Source organism: Neovison vison, chromosome 1, assembly GCF_020171115.1.
Source record: "Neovison vison isolate M4711 chromosome 1, ASM_NN_V1, whole genome shotgun sequence".
Classification (NCBI taxonomy): Eukaryota; Metazoa; Chordata; class Mammalia; order Carnivora; family Mustelidae; genus Neogale; species Neogale vison.
The window spans coordinates 11,398,415-11,415,464 of NC_058091.1; positions in this window are offsets into that span (position 1 = coordinate 11,398,415).

Here is a 17,050-nt window from a genome sequence, read left to right on the forward strand (position 1 = left end):
GTTTGTGCATGTGTGCACATGTGCCCGTGTGTGGGAGTGGGAGGTATCTTGAAATGTCTTTAAGAAAGTTTCATTAAAATTAAACTCTTATTTTGCTATTGTACTATAGTCACATCCGATGTAACCGCTGGAGAGAGTAGGAAACTGAACCTCCTTCTGCTGTCTTTGCAACTTCATGCCAATCTACAATTATCACAAAATAAAAAGTTAAAATGCATAAATAAAAACTTTTCAACATGTACATATTCAACTTCTTTCATTCCTTTAAATCTTTTATTTAATCCATGACTAAATAATAGGCCATTTACAAGCATCAATGGAAGAAAAGTAAGTGCTTTCAAAAGAGGAAAATTGCTTTGCAATAACCTTCTGCTGTAAGACCCTCCTGACACAGTGGAGAAAATCTATTCCAACATTCTAATTCTATGCTGCAAAAATAAAATACTTCAAAGAGAAGGGCTAAACATTTCAACCCTTTTTTCCATTTTTAATTGACTAATGTAAAAATGGTTTGTTTATTCTTTTTTTCTGAAATAAATAGTTCTTCATCTAGATGGAAAGTCTTAATGACATACCATTTTTCTTCTAGAGAATTTGAAGAACTTATGAAATCTTCACTAGCTAGGTTAACCTTGAATTTTTTTTTCTCTTCGCTTCAACATTTCTCATGAAAATCCCTTGAAAGTTAGTAAAGTATGTATTTTTTTTTAAATTTCCATAGACCTCAAGGCTTTTAACTTCTGATTGACCAAAAGTCACATTCCTCAATTTCTCTTTCTTGAAGAAGTTAGAAGTTCTCATGGAAAACATTTATTTCTTCCCTCCTTCTTCCTCTATTATATTATATGCTATTTTGAAAACACTGCAGGTGGTTAAATTGCTTCATGTTATATATATGGAAATATATATGATTATATGTAATATATGAAAATACACAAATATATACTCAATAGATTCAACCTTCAGATGATCCTCAACTCTTACTAACAGGAATGTTTCTTGAAAACATACTACACGGGAAGCACTGTGTTAAGCACTTGATAAGCTTATCTCATCCAATACTCACAGCCACTCTGTGAGAAAGGTGCTGGCTTATCCCGATTGTGGGTTTGTTGTCTTGAGACACTGAGAGATCGAGTGTCTTCCTAAGGCCACATAACTGGTCTGTAGTGGAGCCTTTCCTATGTAACCTTTGTACTCTGCTTTCTAGCCTTAGTTAATTGCTTTAAAAAGTTATTATAAGTTTTGAAAACTTACTGTATTATTTACCCCTGGCTGCCTGGTGAGTCTCCTTTTCTTCAAGGGGCCCACAGAGGGGACTGAAAGGATGCAGTGGAGTTAGTCTGGAATTTTCCCACACCTCATCTATGGGACTTTAAGCCTTGGGTGTTAAACAGACCTGCTCTGGTTTACTATGAAGATTGTAGATGAATTCTAAGCTGATCAATAAAAGTTTACCAAAGGATGCAATGGGAGTCTCATTACTGTATTAAGTTGTCATTGAAAAACCAGATTCACAAAAATTTTATATATGCCACTTCTCACTGATGTATTTGCAAAATAAGTTTTTCTCAATCTTATGTATTAGTTCTCAAAATTAAAAATAAATATGGATGATAATGTTAGAAAGCCCTATAGTCAAGTACAAAGGTGGAAGGGGTAGGCCCATTAATTCTTAAGATCTTTGGACACAGCCTCTTGCTGGAAGACTGCCCCTCTCACCCTCTAGTCCTTCAAGTACATCTCAGGATTCTCTTACTTCTCTCTCTGACCTTGACCGTGGTTTAGCAATTCCACTCTTATCTACTATGTCTCAACCTTGCTTCCGCTGTTGCCTCTGCTTCAGGCTAAGACCAAAACCCTGACCTTTTGATCAGTCTGGGTAACCCAAAAGTCCCCCTTCCCCCTACTGTTCCTTTAACTTTTAGTCTTCTCAATCCTCAAGTGCCTGTGGTGTTCCTTCTAACCAGCATGACCTTCCTATGGAGGCCTGGATCCCCTTCTCCATACCTGAGCGAATGCTGAATACAAGGTTTAAGTCAGAGTATGAAAAGTGTCCTTACATTTCCAATCTGTCCTTGTTCTGATTCTTAAAATATTTGCTTGAGAATCCTGAGGACTCCCTTTTCTATGATACTTCTAGTACGTCTTACGCTATTGCTCAAGAATACTGAGTCTTCCCAGAAAGAAGCACACCTAAATAATGATGTGTGAGAGAAAAATGTTCCCACGCCCGCAGGGTAAAGCTCTAATACTGACTAGATGGAGCCATATTCTACTACACTAAGAAGAAGTTATTTTTCTGCAGAGTTGGTCCTTCCCATCAGAGTGAGGCAATGGTAGGTGCAAAGACAGAGTCTCCTACTAAGTTTGTAACCACAAGATCCACAAAAATTCTTTAATTCACCCTAGGCTTCTTCATTTCAAACCTATAGGAGTGTACCTTGGTTCACATTGATTAAAGTAGTACATCTTGTCTACCTGGAAGAAGAGACTTAAAAATAAACAAGCTGGGGCAGGTTACCCAATGAAAAAGCCTTTAACGGTAAATGGAAAGAAAAGCCCAAACCAGATTCCCCCAGGTGTGTGTTTGTCTCTGCTCTATGTTGACCCTATAACCTCATTGAGAATTTCTTGTATCGTATGTTGACACTTTTAAACTTAGGAACAAATTGGGTCCAGAGAGTTTCTTCAAAAAATGTTTATTGAAATAATTTTACAGTGATGTTAATTTTTAACATTAATGCATAAACTTTGGTTATTTCATAATGTGGAAGGATTGTCAAATGCAACCAATGTAGGCATTTTATAATGGGACAGCCCAGCTTAGACTGATGCTTATTGGTTTTGTTCATTTATCCACCCATCCATTCATTCATTCAAGGTTTATTGGGTGAAACTGACATCGTCCTTGTTCAAGGGGCTTGTGGATTAAACAAAGAGAAGAGGCATGCCATTAAAAACAGAGTGTGGGTAAGGAAACTGTAGCACAGAAAGGTTAGCTAAGTTACACAAGCACACAAAGTTAGTAAGGCAGTATAGGGATTCAAACCAAACAAGTAGGGTCCAGAGTCTATATTCTTAACCATAATGAATCTGTGCTGCCTCTACTTGATGTAATTCAAAGAGCCATTATGTGTTCATCTCTTGTTAATTTGCTTCCACACTGCCTAAAACATTTTAGGATCTTCTCATTCACCATATACACAGAGTTCATCCACCAATACAAAACCAGTAACCAAAACTGGCACATTAATGATCTCCCTATAGATAGCATGATTTCTGAATAGTGGATATAGTCAGGAGCATTTGGGTCCCTAACCGATTAGAGAAACTAAACAAAGTTGGAGGACCCCATGGGTAAAAGTGAATGATTCAGATAAAGGAAACTTAGTGGATTTTGTGAAGAAGCTTGGAAATGTAAGTAAAATATGTCTGTCTGAGGAAGTGAAGTAGAGCAGAACCTCCCTGCAGAAGGCACAGCTTGATTAAATGTATGACACTCTTAGACCCCAGGGTCTGGCCTCATGAACATAGAAATAAACTGTTAAGAGCAAACAGGACCAATGCAAACCTGTGTCAGAGCATAGTGAAGAGAACACTGATGGAGAATATCATGCCAACAGTATTAATAAGTATGTTATCGAAGCCAGAATCTATACCTTGCTGAAATCAAGATAGATTATGTCCACCATTTCTCTTCCATCCAGTGGCCCGGCCATTCTGTCACAGAAGAAGATTACATCAGTCAAGAACTGTTCATAAAAATGCCAGTGGCCTATTCTTCTGTAGATGTTTTCAAATTGATTTTTTTGGATAATTAATTATACAGTCTTTTCAGTCTAGAAATTATTAGCCAATAATTCTCTGGGTTCTCTTTCTCTTATTTCAAAGAAAAAGAAGCATAGATTAAAGTGTCTCCTTCTTGGCATAAGACATATCACTAGCAATTCTTTAAAATGGCAGCCATAAGGTTTAGGATGACTTTCACCAATCCTTGGAATTCCTTCTTGGCAAGCCATCAGGGACTGGAGGTAGGGTTGATCATGCCTACCTCAGTAATTTACCATCTGTTCTTATCTGTCCAAAATGGTTGCCTGCTCCCTCAATCTCAATCTACAAACTATCATTTTTGTTCAATAATATCTTGTTCAGAGGTATCAAAGCTCTCTATATTAAGGTCATCATTAAGATCAACGATACCTATCATGCATCAGCAGTCATTTTTTGAGGAAATCTCATGATTCCAAATGAGTAACATGAAAATATCAAAAATGAAACCTTGCAGTCAGTTATACTCTAGGGAACAGATAAGTGGGAGGTTTATGTAAAACCTTAAGTCAAAGAAATAATCCCAGCTAACACTTTCCAAACTTAGTAAGGACAGTCTTTATTTTAAACACTTCTATACATCAACTCATTTAATCATCTTGACAACTCCATGTTGTAGGTGCATTAATAGCGCATATATTTCTGATGAGAGAGAACTGATGCTCAGAAAAGTTAAGCAGCGTGCCCAAATTAATCACAAAGCTAGCTTACAATTCAATTCCTAAAATTCCTTTGCTCAAAAACACTAATATATTGCCTTATCTTAAGGAAGTCTCTAGAAAAATTTTGTGTTTGCTGTTTTTTACCTCCTAGTCTTTTAAAAAATTTATCTCATTAATTTTTTCACGTCTGATTTTTATTTCATTTAGAACATTGCTATTACAATTTCTCAAAACGCTTGAACTATTTTCAAAAAATATCTTCACACGCTTGCTTTGGCAGCACATATACTAAAAAAATTGTTTCACTCTTTGTTCTCTCATTTTTATCCCACTTATGCCAAATGTACCCACAATCATGTTTTTTGGATATGACCCCTGGCTGGGAGCATGGTTGCTCTAAACCCACGGGGGGAAAAAAAAAAGTATAAATCTGCTCAGTAGCTACAAATAATTTTTTTTAATGTGATGAAGTATACCATCATCTTTCTTGTCCACTGATGTGCTGATAAAACAGAGTAGCTATTATAATTATCCATAAATGGTTACTACAACATAAAAAGAGAAATCAGATTCATAGATTTAAAATGCCTTGCCTATTTGTCATAGTTCTACTTTCCTCTTGACAAATGGTATATGGCATTTATATGAGAATAATCAGGTAAAAAGCTCATTTAGTTTTATTCAATCCACATTTACTTTTATGCCCTTGATAAAGGGTAGCATAATCCTAATTTGCATTTATACTATCTATCTTCAGCAGGTATAGGATTAAGAGTTAGTTGGAAGATTTCTATGGAGAAGATCTTACCTTCTTTTAGCTATTTAGAAATATAGCTTATATAGGAAAAAAAGTAGGATAAATGTATAATTCTTTCCCTTTAAGTGCTAGTTCCCATAGTAAAGATTGGTGATCCATTTATGGATAATTGGTTTTCAATCAAGCTGTGTATAAGTTTCTCTTTTTCATATGAACTCACAGATTTTTGTGTAGTTACTATCATGGCCAACTGTAGGTCTCAAATTTCTTTTTCCCTATTACTCCTGAAAACTCTCTTTGTTTTTGGGTACCCATAGAACGTCCCAGATTCATCTTGTATTTTACGTGTCCAAACCGATGAGATCAGTCATTTCTCCAGGGAGCCCTGGTTCTTTTAGTAGGAAATAGTATTCAGAGTCCAAAATCCAAGTTGTTGGTATGTTACTTACTACCGGGTTGCCATTTTTTTTAAGACCTCTCAATGGACAGAGCTAAGAGGTAAGTATTTTTAAAGTAAATTGTGAGTTATATTAATATTTCCATCTCTAAGTAAATATTTCCATCTCTAAGTAAATATCTTTTTGATAATTAGGTCTTTTTTCCTATGCTGAAGACTTTGGTTCCTAACCGCATTAACTTCTTTTTTACATTGTCCTCTAATATATGAATATATGTAGATTAAAATAATATTACCACTGGGGCACCTGGGTGGCTCAATGGGTTAAGCTTCTGCCTTCAGGTCAGGTCATTATATCAGGGCCCTGGGATCGAGCCCTGCATCCTGCTCTCTGCTCAGCGGGGATCCTGCTTCCCCCTCTCTCTCTGCCTGTCTCTCTGTCTACTTGTGGTCTCTCTATCTCTGTCAAATAAATAAATAAAATCTTAAAAAAAATAAAATAATATTACCACCATTATTTTAACAATTACACTTCTATATAAAGTCTATTTTTTTGTATCTATGTGAATCCTTAAAATATATAACAATAAAGATTCACAAAGTTGTGTGCTCTAAAATGACTTGGTATAGTTTCCTGTGACATTAACTTGATGTAGAGTCATGCTCATTTATTTAAGTTTTTATAAATTTTCAGAGATTGCTTTTTGGGGGGAATTTAATTTTTTAAAGGCTAAACTGCATAGTAGAGGGAATCTGGCCAAATTAGAGGGAAAAAGCTGGATTTACCTTCGACCTAAACAACTAAAACACTGGACAAAATACATAAAGCAATGTTTTCAAGACAGTGGATACATCATTGACAGACAATCGCCCAAGCTTGCTGCCTCAGGAAGCGAGAAATTGGCAGAAACAGACTTCTTGAGTCTTCAAAAGAAAGCTGTGAACCTGGGAAAACGTGAGTAGCTTGAGAGTTTAGTGCAGAGTATGTAAGAAGAGAAATTATCACAAAGGAAGAACCCTGGATGTCTGTCTAGGGGCTCCTCCTCCAAGCATTCAGTAGAGTGCTGATCCGTGATGAACGTGGGAAACAAGGACCTTCCAAAGGATTAGAGTCAATAGAGTTTAATGTACATCCAAGCCTGTTCCCACCAGCTGGCTTGCAGAACATCATAATTCACGGGGCATTACAGTGTCCTGAAGGATCTTGCCTCAATGTTTGGGAATAATTAGCTTTAAAATAAACACTAATCTAGCTCTGCCTAATAATCTTAAAAAGCAAGACCCGGAGGATCAAACTGTTTCTAAGTAACTGCACCCCAGAGTGAAGCTTGAGAATACTGGTAAGAATGCAAAGATAGAAAGCACCCAAAAAAGCTAAAAGTCACAATTTCTGGCACTTAATCAAGTAACCAGTCATGCAAAGGAGTAGGAAAATATAATCTGTCACAGATAGTGCAATTGAAACTGACACAAAAATGATAACGATCTTAAAATTAGCCATCAATGACTTAAAGATATTTTAACTGTGTTCCATCACAGGTTTAAAAACTTAATGGAAGACATAAAAATATAAAAAAGATCCATATTGAACTTCTAGAGATAAAAATGTCAATGATTTATATTTAAAATACACTGGATGGAATTAATGGCAAATCAGACTTTGCATAAAAAAGGTTACTAAATGTGAAAACTAGTAGTATAAACTAGTAGTAGAAACTATACAAAGTATATATGCAGAGAAAAATAAATAAATATCAAGTGATCAGTTGTACAACATCAACTAGTGAGAGGGGTTCAGAAAAAATAGTTGAAGAAATAGTTGATATGCAGTTTTCAAATTTGATGACAATTATACACTTGTAGATCCAGAAGCTCAGTGAATCCCAAGAAGATGAAACACAAAGAAAACTACAAGTTACATTATAATCATACTGCACAAAACCAGTGACAAAGAGAACATCTTAAAAGCAGCCAAAGAAAAGAGGCACATTATATGCAGAGGAACAAAGAAAACAATGAGACCAGGTCTCTCACCTGAAACAATGCAAGCAAACAGACAGTGGTGAACATACTGACAATACTGTGGGCAAAACCCATCAACACAGAATGTCATATTTGGCTAAAATGTTATTCAAAACTCAAGAGAAAGAATTTTTTTTTCAGATAGATGAATTTCAGAATTCATCTCTAGAAGAACACACTACAAGAAATGTTTAAAAAAAAAAAGTTTTTTGGACAGAAAGAAAATCCCAGATGGAAATGAGGATCTACAAAAAAAGAACAAAGAACACTAGGAATGACGACTCCATGGTTAACTGATGTTTTTATATTTATTTTTTATAAATAGTGACTCTTTAAAGGGTTAGTCACTGTTTAAGCAAAAATAACATATAACCTAAGGTTTATAACATGTGTGACAGTGAAATGTATGACAGCAATAGTGTGAAAGCAATGGGAAAATGTTTGCACAGCATACATCTAGTAAGGGGCTTGTATCCAGAATACATAAAAAATTCTCAAAAACTCAACAGTAAGAAACCAAACAACCCAATTTTAAAAAAATGATCAAATATTAGAATGTATACTTTACCAGAGGAGAAATGTTTGTCATAGAGGCACGTGAAACGTTATTGACATCACTGGCCATTTGGGAAATGCAGATTAGAGTCGGAGGAGAAAATATTAAGTACCTATTAGGATATGTAAAATTAAGAATGGTGACCATCCAAATATTGGCAGGATGTAGAGGAACTAGAACTCCTACATGCTATTGTTCCTAATGAAAAATAATACAATCACTTTAAAGAACATTTGACAGTTCCTTTAAAATTTAGCCTACACCTCCCATATGATCCCGTGACTCCATTCTTTTGTGTTCACTCAAGAGAAATAAGCATGTCCATAGAGCACTTACCCATGAATGTTTATAGCAGCTTATTTGCAATAACCAAAACTTGGGGTGGCAGGGTAGAAATACCCAGCAGCCAGGATAAAGCCAAGTTTTGGTATAGCCATACAGTGAAATACTGCTCCACAACAAAAAGTAATGAGCTATGTCCATCAACAGATGAATGGATCAAGAAGATGTGGTATATATACACAATGGAATACTATGCAGCCATCAAAAGAAATGAAATCTTGCCATTTGCGACAACATGGATGGAACTAGAGCGTATCATGCTTAGCGAAATAAGTCAAGCGGAGAAAGACAACTATCATATGATCTCCCTGATATGAGGGAGTGGTGATGCAACATGGGGGCTTAAGTGGGTAGGAGAAGAATCCATGAAACAAGATGGGATAGGGAGGGAGACAAACCATAAGTGACTCTTAATCTCACGAAACAAACTGTGGGTTGCTGGGGGGAGGGGGGTTGGGAGAAGGGGGGTAGGGTTATGGACATTGGGGAGGGTATGTGCTTTTGGGTAAATTGGAAGGGGAGATGAACCATGAGAGACTATGGACTCTGAAAAACAATCTGAGGGGTTTGAAGTGGCGGGGGGGGGTGGGAGGTTGGGGTACCAGGTGGTGGGTATTATAGAGGGCACAGCTTGCATGGAGCACTGGGTGTGGTGAAAAAATAATGAATACTGTTTTTCTGAAAATAAATAAATTGGAAAAAAAAAGTAATGAGCTATTAACACATGCAACAGTATGAAGGAATCTCAAAATGATTAAGCTGAGAGAGAGAAGCCCAACAGAGGGTTACATATTGTAGAATTCCATTCATGTGCAATTCTAGAAAGTCCAAGCTGATGTGTAGTGACAGAAAACAGACCAGTGGTAGCCTAGAGACTGTAGAGGTATAGGAAAGGTCAGCACAGGGGAGAAGCTGGAGGTATTACAGAGGAGAAGGAGAAAATTTGGTAGGTTGATGGATTATAGTATTATCTTGATTATTGTGGTTTCATTGGTGGATATCATCCTCAAAACTTATGAAATCATCACTTTAGTTACATGCTGTTTATTGTATATTAACTATACCCCAGCAAAGGTACTTTAAGTAAAAATAAATAAATAAATAAATAATGAAGTAAAGCTTTGGTTAATCTCAAGAATATGCTGGAGTTGTGACCCCTAATCAGCTAATGGTACCTAGTGAACAGGCAAGCTGTTAGCAGAATCTCTAAAAACAATTGTCAGTTGGCAGCAGGGTTTGAAATCCTGAAAGTAGTGGGTGGCCTGTAGCTTCTTAAAGGACCAATAAGATCATTACCCTTACAGGACCCTTCTGGGAAGTGGAAGGTGAGAGAAGCTTGCTTCTGAACTTGGGAGTATGCCTCTGGATGCCGTGGTTTCTGTCCCTTTTTTTCTTCAATGTATACTCATCTCTCTTCCCTATACTAAAGGAATTTGTGTGCTTCACATTTGAAGTAAGCTATCTGGATTAGAAAGTGAATCCAGGGGCACCTGGTTGGCTCAGTGGGTTAAAGCCTCTGCCTTCGGCTCAGGTCATGATCCCAGAGTCCTGGGATCGAGCCCCACATCAGGCTCTCTGCTTGGCAGGGAGCCTGCTTCCTCCTCTCTCTCTCTGCCTGCCTCTCTGCCTACTTGTGATCTCTGTCTCTCAAATAAATAAATAAAAATCTTTAAAAAAAAAAAAAAGAAAGAAAGTGAATCCAACATTTCCTAGCTGTATGGTTTTGGGCACTTAACTTCTGTAGAATTTCGTCTTATAGAAGGGGGTGGGGAATTAAGGTTGTGGGAATTAAGTGAAATATGAAAACTTCTTGGAATGAATGGTGCCAGGTACACCGTAAGCAAATACGTGCTGCTGTTTCCCTATTGATCATCACCTTGGAACAAATACCCATTGATTATACATTATATGAATTAAAAAACATTTTTCAGTACTGTTTCAAATTTAGGGGATTTTTTTAAGTTTGTGAAGAGGCATCCATTATAAAAATAAGAGTCCTGTTATTCATATAATAAACTAACACATTAAATTATGAAGGGTATATAGTGAGTCTGATGTTAGACACCAATTCCTCCTTTCCAATTGGAGGTGACCTTGTCCAGAGTAAGGACAGCGCTTCTCTAACTTATGGCAGCATGAAAACTCTACGTGGCTTTCAGTAGAAAGAGTAACTTCTTGCTTTATTTCCTGAAAACAAATTCTGGACTTACGTAACATGGTGGCACTTCCTGTTTAACTCTATTAAACATCTCTAGGCAGCAGTAACTTAGTGGGTTGCTGCTAAATACTTAATGTCCCTGTAGGTAACCCATTATTCTCAGAAAGGGGCTGGGGGTGGGAGGTCGGGGTACCAGGTGGTGGGTCTTATAGAGGGCACGGATTGCATGGAGCACTGGGTGTGGTGCAAAAATAATGAATACTGTTATGCTGAAAATAAAAAATAAAAAAAAAAAAAAGAAAGGACTACCCACTGGAGACTTGCGATCATGACTGGTTTGATCAGAAGTGAGTGAGAGTGTGTGTGTGTACGTGTGGCATGTAAAACACTAACTTCAAAAGACATTTATTGATAGATGAATAGATAGTTGGATAGATGGATGAATAGATAGATGGATAGATGATGATAGACATAGATAGATGTTAGCAGAGCAACTCCATTTATAGTACCTTTGCTGTTTCTTATTAAATTCCAATTAAGGATGGTTATATTGTTTCTACTTAAGCATTCTACTCTGGTGGAGTCACAAAGAACTCCCTGTAAGATGGAAATTTTAATACCTGTGTGGTGCATTTTAATCAGTTCAGTTTTAAATACTTATAAAGGGGATGGGTAGAAGTTTAGTGTGTGAAGACTGCAAATACTAACACAATGCATTTTCTACTATATATTAGGAAACTTAATTTTATTTTAGATGACTTAGAACCATCACTTGTTTGGGACAAAGCAGAGCCCCCAGTTTTTAGTGGAAGTCAATGGGAACATGATCTGTCTTTAAAATGATGCCAGGCACACAGCACTCAACAAATGAAAGCTATTGTTTCCATAATGACTATCACCTTCCAACAACTACCGATTGGGCATGTATTATGTGGATATTTTTAATAATCTTTAAACAGAACATTTTTCAGTGGTTGTGCAATTTAGAAGATTTTCTATTTATAATTACTTATATGAAACTTCATAAGAGTTACCTAATGAAAAATATAAAATACATTGTGTTGAAGGTCAAATAACCTAGATTTGAATTCTACGTTTACCATTAACTGTGAGAGCTTGACTTGGATGGCACTTTCTTTTTTCATCTGAAAAGTATTAGTTTAGGGAAAGTTATCTCTATAAGTTGCGTTTACCTGAATTCTTTACTATTGTTTATAAATTGGAGTCAATCTGCTTTTGGAAGCCAAAGCTACCACATAATTCACTCAAACTCTTGTGGGAGTTTTTTTTTTTTCTTTTTCCTTCTTGGTTTTAACCATTTACTCTCATTTGTATGAGCGATCCTAGAAGAATCCCTTGTAGTACAGTTACGCATAATCTACCTCAGCAACTTGTGTCTAATGAATCTCCATGTATCATGTTTCATTTTGTGCACGGATCAATAGCTCCCTTCCCTAGGGTTAAAGGAAAGCTGAAATTCAGGAGAAGGAGGAACTGCATCTACCCTCACCTCTGTTACCAAGGCATAGTCTTGAGGAAGTTCTGTATCCCCTCAGAAGAAAAAGTTCCTCTTCCCACCCTATAAACTAGTAGAGATCCTGTATGGCCCCCTGCCCCCACCCCAACTCAGGGAATCATTAGGTTTAATATGCTAGGTGCTTCTCTCTCCCCCAGAAGTATGACACTTGAATTAAGAAATGCAACACTTACCATGCAAAGCATGCAAAATTACGTGAAATATTCAGAAAGAGTCTCAGCCTAGGACAAGACTTAACTGTATCCAGATCAATGGTATTTCCCCCTAAGTTTCTTTGCCCTCGTTCCTAGTTGGCTCGCACTATATGGTCAACTAAACACTAAAACCTGCGAGTTAACCCCCATTCTTCTGTCCTTCAGCCATCGAATTAGCGAAGAGTCCAGCCCCACGGAGAGGGCGAAGGGTTTGGGGATACAGGGAGAGATATACAGAAAATCTGAGGAATAAGAATATTTTAGGGGCACCTGGGTGGCTCAGTGGGTTAAAGCCTCTGTCTTCAGCTCAGGTCATGATCCCAGGGGCCTGGAACCGAGCCCCACGTTGGGCTCTCTGCTCAGCAAGGAGCCTGCTTCCTCCTCTCTCTCTCTCTCTCTCTCTCTCTGCCTGCCTCTCTGCCTGCTTGTGATCTGTCAAATGAATAAATTGAAAAAAATCTTTAAAAAAAGGAATATTCTAGTCACTGGAGAGGTGTTTTATGTGGTAGAATAGGAATAATGTTATGGTTTTCCAGTAGCCAGAATGATTTATATCCAACAGTTCTTTGTATGCCAAACAAAATTTACATCACTAGAACGGTTTTCCAGATACTCTGATATCATGAAAACGTTCACTGTAAATACAGAAATTGGGCCTCTGGTCCGCCCCCCCCAGGTAGATTTTGCCACTGTGAATATACAAATGAAGATTTTGTGATTATACTCTGATGAATTATGACTTTAATCTATATTTCTCAGTTGGCTTGGATATAAGTAACCCTGCGACTCTCAAAAATTTGTCTTTAGACCTGAAAAGCTGAAGATTAGACCCTGGACCATAGTGAATTCAGCAAGATAATTTCACCTTGGAGGTATTTCAGCAGTCAGTCAGCTCCTCTTGGCAATACTTCTATCTGAACAAAACCCCCAAATACAAAGTCAGGACTGGCAAGAAAGGAGTTTTATTGTCATTGTTGTCTTGAGTACTTCTCAGTATACCCAAACCACAATTTTCCAGTATTGTTGGAGACCCTTCTAAATTGTTTAGAGGGTTGAGGTATTATTATTATTAAAGTAATGAAATAATACCTCTTTACCAACTCTTTGACAATGCCTTTTCTATTAACAAAACATGCATTATTCTATCTCTGTCTAATTAATATCATGTTTAATAGGTATCTCACTTCATGCTAAGTTCCAACACTCTTTTCAAAAGCAGCAAGCTTAAGAATTTTTACTAATTTAATTGAGAGCAGTCTTAAATTAATTGTATAATTAATCTTGTCAAATTAAGTAACATTTCATACACTACCTTATTAAAGAAACTTGAATATTTTAAATTACCATGCTATTAGGCATTAATAAAGAAGTTCTTCTTCTGTATTGTTCTGCTTTATAACACAAAGAAGGTAATTGCAATATAAATTGCAACATAAAAGCTAATTTCTATAGTACATTAATAATTAGATACACATTATTCCCCATTATATCTTTTTTTAATTCAATGGATGATCTTTTTTTAAAGAAAAATTATCCTCCAAATGCCAGGATTTAACTATTATATTAATGATTGATGTTAAAACTGGACCATGAAACATTTTCAGAGGTGATCTAGTTGAACCTAAAATACATGGGCTATAAACAGCCAGTGCCTGCTACTTAAAACTTGAACCTTTTAAGCAGTTGGTTACTCTGATGTGTGTGAATATACAGCACACCTATTTCTTAGATGTAAGTGAAGAGCTCTGATCTTCATAAGTCTTTGGGGATTGGAAAACAGCTTTCTCACATCTGAAACTAGAGGTTTTTTCTTGAGAGACTGTCAGGTATGACCTAAGGCAGTGGTGAGTGGTGGCATGGGGAGGAAGAAAGCAATGCATAAAGATTTGTTATCAATATTTTACGGAAAGATAGAATTTACCCCAAGGTCAAGAACTCCTTAACTTCTGTGAGCACGTACATTTTCATAAATACTGGTTCTAAATTTTTAGTTTCTAAGGCATGTGCCAACAATAACCCCAATGAGCTTTGCTCCAGTCCTACACCATCTTCCCCAGGCATGGAATCTATGCTGACGTAACCAGAAGCGAGCTTATACACAATGCTAAGAAGATTTAGATTGAGATTGTACCTCATATACTTGTGATGTTTAAATATTAACACTGATCACAGGAATTCAAAGGGTTGACGGTCTTTGCCTGGCAAAATCCACAGCTCTTTGTAGGCGCTCAAAAATACTTTGGTAAAATAAATAAACATGGCTAGATAAATAAACCAAATAAATCAAAATACTAAAAAATCCTACTAATGGCAGTAGTCTGGTTAAGCCTAATGAAAATATTTTTTTTCTCCTGTTTTTCTACTCTCACGTGGTAATAATGTCTGGTATCTGAAAATAGCCAATTGGCTTAAGGTTTTGTTTTATTTTATTTTGTTTTCTTTGGAGAAAAATGAAAGAATATTTGTCAAGTTCCTTTTTTAAGAACAACAGTTTTGGGGCACTAGAAAAAGTGTAAGGTTTTTTTTACCATGCAACTTAAAACAAATCTGTTATGTGAAAAATGTAAGTTTAATGGGCTAAATCTATTGGATTCTTACTGATGTCAGTTGTTGTTTATCTTGCAATTCTGACTATGGCTGACATTAGTTCTGTTCATCAAATGGTTTTGGCTTTTCTCCTTTGGAGCAAATGGTACAGTTTGATTTTTCCACCCCTTTGTGGGTAGGTATGGCCATTTGACTTCCTTTGGCTCACAAAATGTGAGGGAAGTGACTCACGTCACTTCTGGAGGCGTATTTAAAACTCAGTAAAGTTATTCATTTCTCCTCCTTTTTCCAACAAATGTACAGAGGGAGAAAGCACTCCTCAGCCTAGGTTCCTGAGTAAAGACAAATTAGGGCAGAGTTCCAGGAAACCATAGATGGGCACGTAGTGTGAATAAGAAACACACCTGTGTTCTTCTAAACTACCGAGATTGGAGTTGTTCATTGTAAAGCCCTAGTTCAGCATGTTCTGACTGTGTGGCCACGTCATTTAACTATGTAACTGTGAACCATAAATAACTAGAATGTTGGGGAAGTGTGTGGATTCATACGGATCAGTGGGGAATGGAAAAGTAAAGTGATTTTTTTTTTTTAATGTTAGGAAGACATTGCTACCCTGATTCAAATCTGGAACATATCGCTAACATTTCTGTAAGCCTTCTTGATATTTTAGATTAGGTTCATCTAATTTAAAAAGGTTTGGGTTAAGAATATGTATGGGGTGGAACTTTCAAGATATACTTAATTCTTAATAATAGTGAAAGTATTACATAATTAAGGGTATTGTGACACAAATAGATATGGTTTCTTCTGTTCAATGGTAATTTAATAATATTTTATTGTTTTCAAAAGTTACACTCATTCACTGTAGAAATTTTGGTAGCACAGAAAAACATAAAGAAGAAGATAAAGTTTATATCTCATTTTGTCAGCCCAAGAGAACCAATGTTAACATTTACTGTACTACTTTTGTCTTTTCTTTGATGTTAAAAGAAAATAAGTGTGCATGTTTAGATTAAGGCTGGGAAATATTTTCTTAAATTATAAAAAGCAAAAAAGGACTCTCTTTCTCCTTTATTTGTCCCCTACAAGGATTTCCACTTTTGAGATAATTCTATTAACCATTCTTATTTTTCCTATGCTTACACACACACACACACACACACACACACACACACACTATTACCTCTATATCTATATAATCTATACTCTATATTACTATATTTGTTATATATAAATTTACACCAAATTACATAATAATAATACATAATAAATTTATACCAAATTTACATAAATTTATATTTGTTAAATATAAATTTATTTTTTAACAGAAAATGATGCATTCAGAACAACATGCTCTTTGGGCAATATGAAACTCTTGGGCAAAATCATGCTAGTACCTTAAAAGCTATCTCATTTGTTTAAATGGCTGCACATATTTTATAAAGAAAGGTGTTCCTCCAAGTTACATACTTTATCTAAAAATATTTTTCTGGAGTCTTATTTGTTTTTTACTGAATGAGCTCATGCTCACCATGCTGTTCAGAACTTTTTTTGACTTCAGGACACAGTCTAGACTTGCTTTCATTTCATTACTTATTTTAAAAACACGTACCTAAAAGCTTTAGGCTGTTCTTAGATCTCTTCCCACCCCTTCTCTCCATCAATAGATGAGGTAAGTGGGACATTTTCCTCAAGTGCCTCCTAACTTTAAAAAGAATGACCACAAGCTGGCGATTTTGATCAGTTGTGCTGAGAGCATCATGTCTCCCCTGTGGTCGCTGGTGCCCTGCAGAGGCCGCCATCCCCGGCGGCAGGCTGTCTCCTCCACCTGAGCGGCCCCGTCAGACACGCGCGTGGCTTTGCTTCAGACTTGACTCCATTCTGTCAGCCTGTCACCGCCCTCCGGCCAGGAGGAGCGACGCTGAGAATGTCCACAGTGGCAGGGAAGTCCCGAAATAAGAATTCGGATCCAATAGTGTTTACTCACAAAAGAGTCTCCCTAATTTTCAACAAGGATTTATTTTAAATGTTTCTGTTATTTGACACC